Raw genomic sequence first — 13,483 nt, 5'->3', positions numbered from 1 at the left:
GAGAATGTGTAGTAGTGGATCACTTGAAAAGGGAAATGATGAGCAACATGTTTTGTAGAAAAGGATCATAGTATGTAGGTAGCCAAATTGTTTTGTGAGAGGGCATAATGGAAAGGAAAGTGAACTTGGAGAGAATAGAGGAGGCTTGAAAGAAACTTAAGAGTTAGAAGCAATAGTTAACAAGGTTGCAATAGTTAGCCCCAACATGCAGCTCGGAGCATTTGTGTGGGTGCTAGAGGGGGATGAGATAGAATGAGGAGGGCTGGATGAATGAAGAGTGGATGATGGATTAGTGGAGTGAGGGGGCAAGCTACCTATAAATGGGTAAGTTGTAGTCTCAACTAGTATATCAATCGACTAGGCCCAAAATATTGGCACCTAGGTGAGCTTGCCCATTGCCAAAGTGGCCATCATGATAGAAATGAAATGTATTGGTGCAACTTCCAATAAACACTTAAGCTCGGACACATAGGTAGGAGATGACGAGACATGATAGACATGATTGCTAATATCCCCTCTTAGATCCTAGATGTGGTGGGAGGCCAAAGAAGATGGACTAGATCCAAGGGTGGTAGGAGTGCCACTATCGATGAAGTCCATCAATGATGAATGCCAACCAAGAAGTAAAAGAACAATAGGGACAAAGGGCCATGGAATAGGCATGCAAGTGGTATGGGATGGTATCTCAATGATGAAGGAAAGAGACCGTCACATGAAGAAAACACTTGTGGAGGATTGTAATCCTTGAAGAAGTTCCTCACAATCTTGGGTATCCCTCTCTAAAACACAAAGGCTAGGGAATCTAGAGTTGCATCTTTGATATTGTTCCCCTTTGAAAGGGATGGGGGTCCGAGGAAACGACCAAAATATATGGTGGGGGTGGGGTGGAATCTGTTGATGCATGGTACACAAATGGGAATGAAGGGGGCATCAGGAAATTACCTCAGAGGGCCCTTTACAAGAAGGGGCATGGAACCTATACAACTACAAATCCTATCAACTTGTCATAAGAATGGCTCTTGAAGAAGAATCTGTAGTGAGTATGGCTTTCTTGGTGAAGACAACTTAAGTACCTAGTCTAGTAAGGCCATGGATTGAGAGAAGATGAAATCCTAAGTTGAAAACATGTAGGATTTTCAAAATGGAGCTTGAAGTTGATGGTTGGGCGAAGGTGAGGGTATTTTTTCCAACACTTCTTTTGAAGGTGTGAGGTCTTCCCATAGTGTGGATACTTTGAATACCCGTTGTGGTTCCCTTTTGTATTTGTATCAAAGTCAGAAGATTACTTTGATTTCTTGGACCTCTTCTTCCCTTCCTTTTGCTTGCCTTGTCCTTCTCAAGAAAAATGATGGGATGGCATGCACTCATACCATATCAGGGAGATAGTAGGGATCGCGGGGAGAAACACAGAGTGTATGGCAAGCACTAATATTTAAATCTAAGGTTCACTAAAGGTTGGGGAGTACTCCAAGTTGCAAATGGCCTAGGAAAGCTAATTATGGATGGGCACATTTAATTTTGGACTGAAATTAATTTTTTGAATGATTAAATTTGAAAATTAATTAGCAGCTGGATAATGCTGGAAAATGGGTTTAGAAGGCTACCACTTAGCAAAAATGCCCATGCAAACTGAAGAGACATTTTTGGGGGCTTGAGAGATGGATTTAGTTCACTCAGCCTCCTGCAAGAGAGAGGAAGAAGATATTGTTGGTTTGATCTACAGCCATTGGAGGACCATCTAAGGCAGCCAGGAGCAAAGAAATATCAATGTCCAGAATTGCAGCATCATTAGTAGTTACCCTCTACATGACCCAGCAATGTCACCCACATAGTGATACCCACATGGTTATAGAGTAATGGGACTAGCATAAGTCTTAGATGGGGGGTATTTTAGGATAAGCTAGGCTAGCTTCATTACTTTGGTATCAGAGCATTAGTTTTGATCCTGTCAGAAGTCATTTTCATGCATTAGATCTAGTTACGGTGACTAGGGAGTGAAAACCATAGTTAAAAATTAGTCATAGGAGTTAGTTCTTCCATAACCGTGGTCACACATGGAGATTTGTCACAAACTATGACTAAGATGGAGGTTCTTGGCATGAACTAGTGGATAATGGCGGGCTTCAGCTATTTTGGCAGGTTGTGACTAAAATTTTGACCAAAATCTTGGGTAACATGGACAAAATGAAAGCTACAGTCTTTAATGGAGACCAATCTTGAGTTACTTTTTTAAAAGACAGGGTTTCTTCTCTTTCTTCCAACTTTCTTTCATAGATTTCATGGAAAATTTCTACTCCTACCTTGATTTTATGACTTCTACCTTGCAAAAGCATTCCATACCAAGCTTCTTCATCAACTAAGCTTGCCAACAAGCATCATTTATGGTGGTTTTGCTTCAGATGTGTTGCTTGGTGTGGAGCTTTTAAAGTCTACAAGCACCATTTATGGAGGTTTTGCTGCTTCAGCTGTGTTGCTTGCTGTAGAGCTTTCAAAGGTGTCAATGCACAAGAATTGTTGTTCATAGGGAGCTAGCTTTAAATATTGATGAAGGACAGGTAGAAGGTATCTTATACACTAAGCTTCCATCCCAGAACTGCACCCAGGAGAGACAGACATTAATGAGTTCAGGGGCAAACAAACCGTTCACTGTGTTCTATCTCATCAAATCAAGAGGCACTTGATCATTGGGACGCCATTTCTGACTGTTAGCTTTTATTCCAGACTGCACACAGGAGAGACAAACATTGATGAGATCATGAGTTCATGATTAGTCATTCCAGAATTGCATGCAATGGCAAATACGATGAGGAGATTGAATAACTGGATAGATCATAAGATCTTCCTGTTCAATGTCACATTCGGGCGGCCATTCTCCAGATGATTCATGTTTGGCTTCAGCTACTTGTTCCTTTTCTTAGTAATCCTTCTCCTTTTCCTTTGCAAGCATACAAAGAAATCTGGACTAATGAGGCATCCTTTTGACCATCTTGCATCTTTGCTCGCCTTGACGTGGAGAAATTTGGACTGACGATGTATTCTTTGACCGACTTGCATCTTTGCTAGCCTAAGTCTGCGTCTTCCTGACAAGGGGAGTGTTCTGGCAAGAGAAGACATCGAGTCCCGTAAAGGATGGATAAGTAGGTATTGGAGAGGATGAACCTATTGCAGATGGAGGTGCAGGAAATTGCTTCCCTTCACATCTCGATTGGAATTCTTGTGGCCATAAATGAAATGATTTAAGACGACCTCTGTGTTGTTTGTTTTGAGCACAGATTGGTAAGGAAGCATTAAATGTCTCCAAGGCAAGGCCAGAGTGGTTTGCTTGCATTTGGGGTTTGATATTGCAGGATTGGCAAAGTAGCGTTAATTGTTACTGCAGGACTGGCAAGGCGGCATTAATTGTCTCCAAGGCAAGGCCAAAGTGGTGTGCTTACACTTGGGGTTTGATATTGAAGGATTGGCAAGGTAGTGTTAATTGTTACTGCAGGACTGGCAAGGCAGCATTAATTGTCTCCAAGGCAAGTCCAAAGTGGTGTGCTTGCACTTGGGGCTTAGGGAAGGAGGAATAGGGGTGCCATCGCCTGCCCCTACTTGGGAGGATCCTCCGAAAAACTGCCATGTACCAAGTAAACAACCAAAAGATTGCTCTCAGGAGGTTTTTCCTTACAGGATATGGCAAAGTCTGATGTTATGGAGGTCTTACTGAATGATAATTGTATTGATACATCATCTCAAATTCTTCCTAACCATCATAAAATGTCATTAGGATTTTCCATCATCAAGTGGATAGGTGTATAGGTCGAAGGCCCTTTACGGCCTCAAATAGGCTCCATGTGCTTGGAATGAGAAGATATACTCGTTTCTCCAAGGGAAGTTGGGGTATTGACATTCCTCTTCTGATCTCTAGTTGTATATCCACACCTTAGTTGGAGAGCATGCATTGTTCGTGCTTTATGTGGATGATTTTATCTTGATAGGTGACATATCTAGAAGGTCATGTAGACTAAGGAGGCACTACATGAGGTGTTCGAGATGATAGATATCGGTCTTCTCCATTTCTTTTAGGTCATAAGATTTACTAGACTCCAAGGGGATTTTCATCTCCTAGTAGTTGTATGTGTAAGAGCTTTTGGCCACATTTGAGATAGATGGATATAAGGCCATTTCTACTCCTATGGATCCAAACTAGAAAGCTATGGCCTATGGAAATTCACTAATGGTGGATGCTTCCCTCTATAGACAGTTGATTGGGTCCTTGATTTGGCTTCTTAACACTTGGGTTGATTAATGCTTTCATGTAGGTTTGTTGGCTAGGTTAATTAGTGAACCCAAGGTGGTTCATTGAAAGCTTGCTATGAGGATTTTGTAGTTTCCGAGGGGGCGTTTGATCTTGTACTCATTATCCAAAGGGTATTGAAGATTCACCTTTGGTTCTTACGGGTCGGATGGATTCAAATAGGATTGGAGATGTTGATCAATGGAGGTCAACCAAGTGTTATCTGTTGGAGTGGCAAAAAGTAGCCCACAGTTGCCCTTCCTTTCAGAAAGGTGGAGTATAGAGTAGTCTTCTACCATATGTGACTCAATGTCAAGATGTGTGATGATGCAGAGAGAGAGTAGGGTTTGCGGACATAATGTGTGTACAATAAACACTGAGAGAGAAGAGAATCTTAGAAATACAAGAAGAACATGGTGATAATGCACTAAATCATGCTATGAGAAGAAAAATTGATACAACAGAGCGGAAGCTCTAAAGATGGCTAGTCGTAAAAGTAATGAAGTCAACATACTTATGTATTATTCTTTTTTATAGCATACAACCTTTATCATACTACACAATCCAAATGTATAAGACATGCTTTGGACATGTGGATCTTGGAGTCTTTTGTGTATAGCTCTATGTTACAATGCTATTGTAAAAGTTTCATAATATTAACATCATGTTTGGATATCCATCTTGGATCATTGTGAGACTTCCATGGCTAAAATACTATAGTATTATGTTTTAATTTGAATTGTACAGAAGGGGCCATGAGAATGCACATTCAATTTGAATTTTAGATTTACAGAGGGGATATAACTATTGACTTCAAAATTCACAAAAGGGGTATATAAAATAGTGAAAAAATTTTAAAAAGGGGTTTTTTAAGTATCCTTTGAACGCACGTTATATAGAGGGCTTTTATAAGGTGACCCCCCCGAGACTCTCTGGAACACTACCATGACTATAAAAACTTTCATCTCACCTTCCCTCATCAGAAATATCAAAACTTTCTTGACTCTTATCCTCTCCCAAAGAACATGAAAACTCTTGGTCCTTAAAACAATATGGTCTCTCATTTTCTTCTTAACAACTCATATCCATCTCTAGCTCATCTCTATAGTCCTCAAGCTCCAAAGTATCATCAATCGATCTCTCTTCTTTAGTTGAATCTCTAATCACCGGACTAGAAGTATCCATGGTCAATGGGTATGAATTCACACTCCTAGACTCTTCACTCCAATCAGTCAAACAAGTATTTTTCTTCTCAGCCACCCTAGGGAGTTTCTCCTCACATACTTCAATTGATTTCTCACAAGTCAACTCATCTCTTCTAAACAGAGAATATAGTATATCTCTCTCAGGATAGGCATAACTAACTCTTTTCTCCTTAAAAACTTTTCTCTCAACTCGCCTTGAACTCAACCTTTCCCTTGGTTCATCAAACCCTAACTCTTTTTTTCTTTTGGTCTTCCTCTCTTGATATTGAGCTATCTTCACTGCTTCCTCAAAAGTCTTAGGGTTTTTAACCTCTAATTTGACTCTCAAATCTTCTTATTTCAACCCGTTTACAAAATACATTATCTTCAACATAACTGGGGCCATCTCACCTTCTAACAATGTTAAACTCCATCGATTCCACAATCTTTCATACTCCCTAGCAAAATCCTCAACACATCGATAATCTTTTTGAACACAAGTTTCTACTTTTGCCCAAATCTCACTTTGATTTTCTCTTTTTTTAAACCTAGATAGAAATGCATTTTTAATGGTCTCATAGTCCAAATTTTGTCTCCTAAATTTCAAGCTTCTCTTAAAGTCAAGCAACCAATTTCGAGCTTCTCCCTGTAATTGATATTTAAAAATCTAGAGTTTATCCTCAAGATTAGTCACTCTCTCTATCAAACACCACAGCTCTATTTTTTCTAAAAATCTTTCGGGATCTTCAGTATGATTACCATGGAACTCAGGAAAATTATCAACCATTTTCAACAATCACAAGAAATCGAAACAAACTCACATTCAAAACAACAACAATGTCAATTTCGGCACTCCTCAGTGAGGGCACCAAAAAAGAGATGTTGTGCGAGTGGTGATTCAGAGAAAGCCTCACTCACAACTCGATAACGAGGCGTTAAGGAGTGCCGGTTTGGGTTATTGACTTTGTTGAATGCACAACACAACTTAAAAAAATCAATTATTCAATCATATACTACAAGCCACACAAAAACAAAACAAAGCCTCTTATAGCTCAAAAAGTTAAAACTCGTATGTGGGTAGAGCATCACGCAAGCACACAATGGAAATACCAATAATTTGAAAATAAACCAAGAGGAATATATTCTCCTACCTTAACAACCTTAAGTTGACACTTGGCGCTTCGACATCCAAAAGCTCCAACTTTCAAATTAGCAGGACAAGAGCTCACTCTAGCATGCAACCCTCCACTCTCCTCTCTCACAAAACACAATTGTAATCAAGGGGGAAGGCCCTTAACTCTTCAATCTCCTGGCCTTATATAGTTTTCTATCCACACTTACACACATTAGGCTTTTTGCTTTCAGCTTTTGGCTTTTTTCTTTTCTGTTGCTTTTCACTATTTTCATTTTTTCTGCTTTATGCCTATTTACAACTTGTTTGGATCATAACTTTGTCATTTGAACTCTGAATATAGTCATTCCGATACTCAAAACGATCAGAATGCATCTGGTCGACAAGCCCACATGGGCAGAATTACGAAAATCCATCAAAATGGGGCAAAAATATTGATTTTTGTAAATCACATAATTTTTTATCCATCTTTTATCTTGGATGACTTATTCCCTTCCTTGGCCTATTACTCTTGTGATTGCATACACTTTCACCACACATGTCCTCTTTTTCTTCAAGAAATACTCGTCGCTGATGATGTAAAATGTACTATCTTTTCCTTTGATCCTTGAGTCTTCAAAATATTCTCTGGATATGAACCTGTTTTTTTATGCAGTGTGCCGTAATAGGAATATGGTTTTTTAAAATAAACTCCGTGCATAATCATACATGATTTGAAAAAATATGCAATGTTGGATCTATGATATGCAACCAATCAATCGATGCTACACACAAAATATATGGATGCATTGCAGAAATTGTACCTAGTCTATCTACATGTGATCGTGTGTCATGCAAAATGCAAACAAAATTCATTTTTATTTTAAAATTTCTTATCCTCACCTCTCAACTCTCATAGGAAGATATGATATACTCTGCTCCACCCGCCCATAATCTCACATCACTCTAGAAAATGGTGGTCCTCAAGATGTTGATCAAATATGAACAACCCTTCTCACAATTGATGGTGTCCTTCACGACCCTCGAACCCTCCCAACCACCTTACCCTCTCAACAAGAGGTTCCTAACTTTGTGATGAACATCCCAAATGGTGCGTGCAAGAAACGTGCGTGCTCAATGACAGGTGCTCTCTCAAGTGGGCGTGCATCAAAGATTTAATGCAAATAGTTGCAGTGGACCTCATGCCGTGCTAGTGCTCAATGATGGTGCAAAACGTGCATAATCCCAACCCATGGCATGGCAGTATTTGATAAGAATAGGAGACAACCCCCGAGTGCAGTGCATCAACAAGTGCAATGTGAAGTGCTCATGAACCCTTAATCCCTGTGATATGCATGAGTCGCAACAAGAAAACTTACCTAACTCCTCAATGTTCAGTAGCTAATAGCAAACTCCAACTTTATCCTGCTCAAAAAAATACCAAGCTCGACCAAGGCTATCAAGTTTCACACTCAACAAATCAAACAAAATGACAGAAACAAATCCTAAGCTAAACAAACACAATAAATTGAATTACAAAACAACAAAACAAACTATCACACAACATCTAAACTAGCAAAAAATCAAACCTAACTGCAGTTTGACTAGGGTTTTTCAGTTGTCAGAAAAACACTTGACAGCGGTCTTACTCCTTCTAAACTCCCCTCCGACTGGCGACGTCCCCTCCTATCTCTCAGCTTCCCTTCCCCACTACAGTAGCATGAGACAGTGTGACTGCTTTCCTCTCGACTTCCCTCCGACTGCATTTTATAGCTGAGGGGAGGGAATCCTCCCTCCCCCACGAGGCATCCTGCATGTGTTCACCCCCCCTAGCATCCAGCAAGGATGCTCAATCATCCTTGCTATATCCCTCTCCTCCAGCACGACTGTTGGCTGGGGAGAGAGGGATAATTAAAAAAAAAAAAGTCTTATTTCTAAAAAAATTATCCTTTTGGCCTTCTAAGAGGCGGTTCGTATGAAGAGCATGGGATTTCATTAATCCCTAGTTCTAAGTCTCAATTTGGCCCGTGGATACCGTGTGAGTATCATGGGATTTAGAAATATTATCGTGGAATATTACATTCTCTCCCCCTTGGAGGTATCGAGATGCCCTCATCTCGAGATAAATTGGGGATATTGATGGTTGAGAGTGCTTTCATCTATCCACGTGGCATCCTCCTTGGGATAATCTTTCCACTAGACGAGGCATTCTCTCAAGGTTTTGGATCTTAGTTGTCTCTCCCTAACATCTAAGATCCTGTCAGGCCTTAGTTCAAGGACTCTTTGACTAGGCATTACAACTTGTTGCTCATCAAGTATATGGTTAGGATTAGGTACATACTTTTTCAATAGGCTGATATGGAATACATTATGAACCTTTAGGTTCTCAGGGAGTTGTAGTCTATAAGCATTAGGTCCTAGGCACTTAAGAATCTTGTATGGTCCACAGTACCTTGGACTTAGCTTTTTGAAATTCCCTAAGGATAGAGAACTCTTCTTTGGACGTACGCGAATGAAGACCATATCTCTTTCCTCGAAGATTCTATCTTAATGCTTAAAATCCGCGTATGCCTTCTATCTATCCTTGGTGGCTTGGATGTCCTATCTTATTGACTTTATTTGGTCATCCATCTCTTCCAACATTTGCCTTGAAGCTTCAACCCTCAAAGTTGGATATGAGAAGTTTAGAGGACTTCGACAGTCATGACCATACAAGGCTTGAAAAGGGGTCATCTGAATGCTTTGTTAGTAAGAAGCATTGCAGGCAAATTCAACCAAAGGCAAGTATTGAATCCACCTTTTTGGTTCACGACAGCAGTATGCCCTAAGCATATCCTCGATAACTTGATTGACTCGCTCTATTTGGCCATCCGTTTGGGGATGGTAAGCTATGCTAAAATAGAGTTGAGTCCCAACGGCTTCATAGATGGCTTTCCAGAAGTGTGATGTGAAGAGAGAATCACGATCACTAATGATTCTTCTAGGTAACCCATGTAGCTTGAATATCTCATTGATAAATAACCTTGCAATGTGTGAGGCTTTATAGTTTGTCTTTACTGGAATAAGGTGTGTAACCTTAGTAAGCATGTCAACCACAACCATGATGGAGTTGTATCCTCCCTGAACTTGGGGTAGGCCAACAACAAAGTCCATACTGATGAATTCCCATTTCATTTTGGGAATGTCAAGTGGTTGCAACTTCCTTGACATCTTGACATGTTCGGCTTTGATACGTTGACAAGACAAACACTCAATGACATATTTGAGAACGTCACCTTTAAGCCTCTCCCAATGGTAGCTCTTCCTAACTGCATTGAGAGTCTTGGCATAGCCAGGATGTCCTGAGAAAGGGGAATCATGAGCTTCCCACAATATCTTATGCTTAAGTGACTAGCTTGCTAGTATACATACTCTCATTCTATAGTAGACAAGTCCACTGTTGATAGAGAATTCATGATACTTAGCCTGTAGCTTTTGGTCCTGATCCTTGATAGAGATCTCCTGTAGCATCTTTTGATAGGCTAGATCATGGCATGCTTCCTCTCTAGCTAGCTCAAGTATTGGGTTGTTTGGCATAGATACCTTTGTAGCTAAAGATCTAGGTGTTGATGGATTTTGCAAGATTACAGAATTAAAGAATGCCTTGCGACTGAGTGCATCGGCAACTACATTCTCTTTTCCTGGTTGGTACTTGATTTCAAAGTCATACTCCTCCAGTACTTCAATCTACTGACGTTGCCTCATGTTGAGCTCGTTCTGGGTAAAGATCCACTTGAGACTCTTATGATCAGTCACCACTAGAGTAAACTTGCTACCCAATAGGTAGTGTCTCCAAAGCTTTAGAGCATGGATGACAACTACCAATTCTAGATCATGGGTAGCATAATTCTTCTCATGACTCTTCAGTTTCCTTGAAGAGTATGCTGCAGGATGACCTTCCTGCATGAGCACACATCCTAAGGCAAGTGTGCTAGCATCAGTTACTACCTCAAACTTCTTAATACTAAGGTCTGGAAGTTTTAGGATAGGTGCTGATACCAAACTTTACTTCAATCTATCAAAACTTGTTTTTTCAGGAGTTGACCATGCAATGGATGTTTGCTTCTTTAGTAGATCCGTCAAAGGTGGTGCAATCAAGGCTTAATTTTTTATGAAGACCCTTTACCATCCTGTCAATCTAAGAAAATTGTGTATTTCTTTGACAATTGTTGGTATTGGCCATTCTAGCACATCTCTAACCTTGGCTAGGTCCACTCAGATTCCTTCCGCTGATACGATGAATCCTAGATATTCAATCTGACATTTGAAGAATGCACACTTCTTCATCTTAGCATACAACTTATGTGCCCTCATTGTCTCAAGGACAATCCGAAGTTGGGGTTCATGATCTTCTTCCTATTTAGAATAGACTAAAGTGTCGTCGAAGAAGACGATTACGAAGTCATCAAGATATGGCCTAAAGATATCCTGTATTAACCTGTTGAAGGTGGCAGGTGCATTCATAAGCCCGAATGACATAACTAGGAACTCAAAATGCCCATATCTTGTGTTGAAGGCCGTCTTTGGGATATCTTCTTCCTTGATTCTTATTTGATAGTAACCAAACCTGAGATCAATCTTGGAGAAGATCTTCGCACCCTGAAGACGATCAAAAAGCTCATCTATTCTATGAATAGGGTACTTGTTCTTGACAGTTGATTGATTCAGCCCTTTGTAATCAACACATAGTCGAAGTGTTTCATCTTTCTTTTGAACAGTATTGGAGCTCCCCATGGTGAACTACTAGGACGGATGTAGCCCTAATCTAGGAGTTGCTTGAGTTATTCCTTCAACTCAATCGCTTCCGATATGGACATTCGATAAGGTCTCTTTGCAATTGGCGCAGCTCCTGGTACTAGCTTGTGTTAGAAATCAAGCTCCACCTGTCAGTTTGTCTTGGTGTGTAATCAACATCTGTGATAGCTAGTGTACAGCTATCTCCATGTGACTACATTAAATAAGTTGGGTTAGTAGTTAGTCAGTGACTTGATTAGAGTTAGTTAGTCTCTAGTTTACTTTACATTGTATTGTGTGGTGGTGTGTCATTCTGAATAATGAAGAAAAGACATTGAGAGCCTGAAGGCTCGTGGAGATGGAGTTTCCCCTATCTCTCTCTCTCATCTTTGAACATGGTATCAGAGCATCCACAAGACTGGGCTCTGTGGAGTAGAGCATTGTAGAAAGACTTCAAGACTGACCTGAAGGGCTAGAAAAAGAAGAGGACTGGCTGTCATTTTCACTATTTTGGTCACACAGAGATATGCATTGTTGAAGGAGAGTAGCCATTGGTCAAGAGGCTGTTGGTGACCTTGCTGGAGCATTTGAAAGGCCCTATTGCGCCTATGCAAGCCTTGTATAGGCTCAGATCAGCCATTATGTACAGCAGCAACCCGTGCTGAATCAGCGTGAACTACACCTTTTGAGCTGGGTGGACTGCAACCTGTCAAACATCAAATGGGGCACTTGGACAAGACTCATAAGGCATGTATGCTCAATCTTGAAGGTATTTGAAGAGTACAAGAGGAAAATGCTTGTGTGGGAGCTCTGTTATGAGCTGGAGTAACAAACACAGATCTATAATCAGTTCTGAACTACTGTGAAAATGAATGGACAGCATGCATTCAGTCATTATTGACATAGAGGAGCCTTGTACTACACTCAAAAGGCATCTTTAAAGCACAAGAATGTGCCAAAGCATGTATACATTGGATCAAATTTCTTGGAGCTGATATTTCTTGCTCAAAACACTCAGATTTGAAAGCCATTGACAGGCTAGAAACTGTCATACACAGTGAATAGCAAGGATTGTATCTTGCTGAAGCAATACATGTCACTTTGGAGCTTCTATCACCTATATGAACTGACATATGCATGATGAATGTATGGAGGATTATGGAAAGCATTGGATGTTGCTGAATACTCAGATCTGGACCTAAAATAATTGCCTTGATAGTGCTTGGGCTGGTTATGAACAGTCATGTATTCCTTGATAGTGATTAATGAAGACAGGTTGTCTATGCCTACCCAAATGCTCATGTATTGAATCTATCACTTCAAAGTGAATGTATGACATGATTTGAAGACTTTTTGGAGCTGCTTAAAGCTTGTTCTGCTAATTTTTGGTTGACTGCAACCTGCAACCAAATTAGTTGACACTTGTACCTGCTGGTTATGCATTGTTTTGTGCTTCTATACTTATGTATGGCTTGATACATGTACTAGCAGCTATCTGGGAAGTTTTAGGACATGTATGACATGTATGCATGTTGTTTTTGGACTTGAAATTGTTGCTGGTTATACACAGTTTATAATTTTGAGACTGCATCTTTGGTCCCTGGCAGTGAGGTTGCAGGAGTTTAAACTAAAGCAAATACATAGCATATGTATTGACTGTTGTACCTACGGGTCAGACCATTTGTTTTGGGACTGTTTTGGGTTATCAGTGGGCTGAAATACCCTGGCTTTTTACTACAATTAGTTGCAGAAAACTGTCATAAACTGTTGTGGAATGAACTTGGTCAGTCATACTTACTGGGTTGTAGGTAGTTAAACATCTGACTGACAGTCTATTGCATCATGGCTAATGCACATGGGACTGATAATATCACTCAGATAGTTGGAGAGAAGTTAGACAACAATAACTTTGCATTATGGAAATTCAGAATGAAGAACTTTTTAGTTGGCAGGAGTTATTGGGATCTATGTACAGGAGATGAGGCTGCTACTGAGTTACCTGCAATGAATCCATCTAATGAACAGAAAAGAGCTCATAGGCTATGGAATGAGAGAGTATGCAAGGTGTTGCATTGGGTTTCTCTATGTATATTTGATGCTATGGTAATTCAAATCATTGGATGTGAGACTCCGAAGGAT

The sequence above is a fragment of the Lygodium microphyllum genome, chromosome 13, assembly GCF_053477565.2.
Source record: "Lygodium microphyllum isolate KBCC chromosome 13, Lygodium_microphyllum_v1.1.10, whole genome shotgun sequence".
In the NCBI taxonomy this organism is placed as follows: domain Eukaryota; kingdom Viridiplantae; phylum Streptophyta; class Polypodiopsida; order Schizaeales; family Lygodiaceae; genus Lygodium; species Lygodium microphyllum.
Note: the sequence above shows the minus strand (reverse complement) of the source record.